At 43.5% G+C, this 4,316-nt stretch overlaps 3 protein-coding genes across 3 annotated transcripts in view; 1 reads left to right on the top strand and 2 right to left on the bottom strand.

Annotated features, from left to right (window-relative positions):
• The window catches only part of SULT4A1 (sulfotransferase family 4A member 1), a 996,812-nt gene that overhangs the window by 870,100 nt on the left and 122,396 nt on the right, over positions 1-4,316 (top strand). The window lies entirely within an intron of this gene.
• Positions 1-4,316, bottom strand: part of PARVB (parvin beta) — a 695,786-nt gene that overhangs the window by 212,298 nt on the left and 479,172 nt on the right. The window lies entirely within an intron of this gene.
• The window catches only part of SAMM50 (SAMM50 sorting and assembly machinery component), a 718,434-nt gene that overhangs the window by 43,719 nt on the left and 670,399 nt on the right, over positions 1-4,316 (bottom strand). The gene's annotated exons all lie outside the window — the stretch shown is intronic.

Raw genomic sequence — 4,316 nt, forward strand, 5'->3', positions numbered from 1 at the left:
TTTTCTTCTCTCCCCTTACTCCCTCCCAGAAACCCTGACACCCTGTCCGTTTACATAGCAGCACCCTAGGCCTCCAACATCCCTGAGATAAATATTCGAGTCCACATGCCCCTTCTTGCCTGGAAAGAGACAGAACCTAGCACCAGCCAGGCCCCTGCCCTTCCCTCATTCTGCCAGTTCCCTGAGCCTCAATTTCCTTATCTGTAAAATGGGAATGATAGCCTAAGGCATAAGGTCCGAGGACTTCATGAGATCAAACGTGGGGCCTGGCACACTTAGTAAACATCGAATCAACCAGATTTTCTTTGCCCAAACAACCCTCTTTTCTTACACTTTCTTCCTCGTTACTCTTCTGAGTATGCCACTTGTAAAGGATAAGCCATGAAGTTGCCCTACGGAGTGCAAGATAGTTGCAGTATTTGAGAGCCTATTGTGTGTGAGGCCCTGGAGGATGGCAGAGGGCACAGGAGGAAAACAAAGTCACATGCTTTACCCTCAAACAAAGGGCTGTCTGTGATAGTTACAACGTATATATTAAAGGCTATCTGTGATAGTTACAATGTATATATTAAAGGCTACCTGTGATAGTTACAATGTAGATGTTAAAGGCTACCTGTGATAGTTACAATGTAGATGTTAAAGGCTACCTGTGATAGTTATAATGTATATGTTACAGACTACCTGTGATAGTTACAATGTATATGTTAAAGGCTATCTGTGGTAGTTACAATGTATATAATATGTTAAAGGCTGTGGTAGTTACAATGTATATATTAAAGGCTATCTGATAGTTACAATGTATATAATATATTAAAAGATGTAGTAGTTACAATGTATGTATTAAAGGCTGTGAGAGTTACAATGGATATATTAAAGGCATGGTAGTTACAATGTACAAATATGTTAAAGGCTACCTGTGATAGTTACAATGTATATGTTAAAGGCTATCTGTGATAGTTACAATGTATATAATATATTAAAAGCTATCTGTGATAGTTACAATGTATATAATAAAGGATGTGGTAGTTACAGTGGATATATTAAAGGCTGTGGTAGTTACAATGTACATAATATGTTAAAGGTTGTAATTACAATGTACATAATATATTAAAGGCTGTGATAGTTATAATGTATATATTAAAGGCTGTCTGTAATGGTTATAATGTATATAATATATTGAAGGCTGTGATGGTTATAATGTATATATTAAAGCCTGTCTGTGATAGTTACAATGTATGTAATATATTAAAGGCTGTGGTAGTTACAGTGTACATGATATATTAAAGGCTGTGATAGTTACAATGTATATAATACATTAAAGGCTGTGGTAACAATGTATATTAAAGGCTGTGATAGTTACAATGTATATAATATATGAAAGGCTGTGGTAGTTACAATGTATATTAAAGGCTGTGATAGTTACAATGTATATATGAAAGGCTGTGGTAGTTACAATGTATATTAAAGGCTGTGATAGTTACAATGTATATACGAAAGGCTGTGGTAGTTACAATGTATATTAAAGGCTGTGATAGTTACAATGTATATATGAAAGGCTGTGGTAGTTACAATGTATAATATATTAAAGGCTGTGATAGTTACAATGTATATACGAAAGGCTGTGGTAGTTACAATGTATATTAAAGGCTGTGATAGTTACAATGTATATATGAAAGGCTGTGGTAGTTACAATGTATAATATATTAAAGGCTGTGATGGTTACAATGTATATATTAAAGACTGATGGTTACAAGGTATATATTAAAGGCTGTGATAGTTACAATGTATATAATATATTAAAAGCTAAAAGCTGTGATAGTTATAATGTATATAATACATTAAAGGCTGTCTGTGATGGTTATAATGTATATAATATATTGAAGACTGTGATAGTTAAAAATGTATATATTAAAGGCTGTCTGTGATGGTTACAATGCATACAATATATTAAAGACTGAGAAGTCCGACAGTGCATATACTGGTTTCCTTCTTTAACCCAGTATTTATTGAATTTATTGGGTCATATAGATTTTTGGCTTTGGAGATTTTTCTGTGGCCTTTGGCAGTGCTATTCAACAGTATTTCTTGTGCTCCTCTTTTGGGCACAAGAGGATTGCATCTCCCTGCTCCCGTCCATGTGACTTGCTTTGGTCAACATATTGTGAGCAGAAGAGATATGTGTCACTCTGGACGAGAACCTTTAAGAACCATATTTCTCTCACCATGCCATGGCAATCAGAGATCCCCCAATGGTGGGGCAGCTACAGGCTGGGTCTGGGAGTGAAGTCCGGCCACGTCTCCTGGACATACAGCACGAATGAGAAATAAACCTTTTGGGTTTTGCTCATTAATGCAGCATAACCCAGCCTATCCTATAGGATAATACCAGCTAGAAACATCTTCAAGGAACCCAGCATCCCAGAAAACCTGGTTTACAAAGTGCTAATCTCATCCAATCAGAAGTAGAAGTGCAGTTTAGTGACTAAGCTAGTTACCTTAATAAAATCCTGGCTGAGTGCAATGGCTCATACCTATAATCTCAGCACTTTGGGAGGCCGAGGCAGGAGGATTGCTTGAACCCAGGAGTTCAACATCCGCCTAGGAAACAGACCCCATTGCTACAAAAAAAAATGAAGAAAAAAAAAAATAGCTGGGCATAGTAGCATGCACCTGTAGTCCCAGCTACTCCAGAGGCTGAAGCAAGAGGATTGCTTGAGTCCAGGAATTCAAAATCAGCCTGGAAAATAGTGAGATCCCATCTCTACCAAAAAAAAAAAAAAAAAAAAAAAAAAAAAAAAAAAAAAAAAAATTAATTGGCTTTTAATTTATTTAATTAAAACCTCCTCAGGAAGCTGAAGCAGGAGCATTGCTTGAGCCCAGGAGGTCAAGGCTGCAGTGAGCTGTGATTGTGCCACTGCACTGCAGTCTGAGCAACAAAGCAAGACCTTGCCTCGAAAAACAATAAAAACCACCCCAAATTTAATCGGCCATGGGGAAGGTAGACTGGATCTTCCCACTGGAGTCATCCACCTATTAGTTTGGGACACCCCTTGGGGTGCCCTTGTTTGTCACCTTCCCAGGGGCTGAGCGCCCTGAGGTGAGGGGCTCATCTGATTGCCTCTATCACCCAGCACCGGACCTCTGAGGAGTGAAGGTGAATCAGTGAGAGGAGCCTGGAAGGGCATTCCGTGGGTGGAGGTCCCCTCGGGGAGCAGGGTGACTCGGGGAAGAAGCTCTGAGCTGCTGGTGAGACTGCAGGAGCTAGAGAGGGTGTGCTGGGAGGGAGTCTGGAGGCAGAGGAAGGCGCTGGGTTTGTGGCGGGGCCTCAGCTTGCCCAGCAGAAACGTGGGTCCACTCAGGAAGCAGGGTGACTCCGGGGAGAGGCTCTGAGCTGCTGGCAGGGCTTCATGGGCTGGAGGGGGTGTACTGGCCAGGGAGGCTTGGAGGCACAGGAAGGTGCTGGGGGTGTGGTGGGGCCTCAGCTCGCGCAGCAGGAACCTGGAGAGCAGATGGGCCCAAGGCTGAAAACAGGCCTCGGCCCCCAGAGGGAAGCTGTTGCAGCAACCCGGGTAGAAAGTACCAGGACTGACCCTGGCAGCAGTGGGCTGCGGACAAGAGACCAGATTCCAGAGATGACAGTGGAGGCAGCACTGGGACCAGCTGGAGTTGGGGTGAAGGGGTCTCCCTGAGTCCCCAGCTCCAGGCTTGGGTGGCTTGGGAGCTGCAGAGCTGAGGTGCTGTGAGCTAGAGGGCTTGATGTTGAGGGGTTGCTGGTGTTGAGTGGAGCCAGAAGGTGGGTAGGTGGCCCCGAATCCCACCAGAGTCAGAGACTGAGGACCCAGGTCCTCAGGGGGAGTGCAGACTTCCCAGAGATGGCTGTGCACGCTCAGCACAGTGGCTGCAGCTGGGCCTTGGTGACAAATGACAAGCTCAGTGTCCAGGATGGAGACGGGGTACCTGAGAGTCTCGGGTTGAGGAAGCAGGGGGATTCTAGGAGGGTTTGGTCCACAGTGCCCTGGAAAGAGCCCCTGGGCTGCGGCAGGGCCACGTCCAAGGAGCGAGGCCGTAACGCCCTAGGGAGGACTGTCCTAGAGGAGCTTGGCTGTGAGGGAGGCAGGGCATATGCGGGCTCCTTGGAAAGGACGGAGACGGGGAGAGTCCTTTAAGAATCACATTTATTAGGAGTTATTTTCTCATGCTGAAAGTAATGCATACTGTTCACCATAGAAACTTGGGCAACACACACAAGCACGACAAATAAAATAGAATTACAAATAACAGCCTAATGATAACTGCCATAAGGGTTTTGATATATA

Source organism: Macaca thibetana, chromosome 10, assembly GCF_024542745.1.
Source record: "Macaca thibetana thibetana isolate TM-01 chromosome 10, ASM2454274v1, whole genome shotgun sequence".
NCBI classification, from domain to species: domain Eukaryota; kingdom Metazoa; phylum Chordata; class Mammalia; order Primates; family Cercopithecidae; genus Macaca; species Macaca thibetana.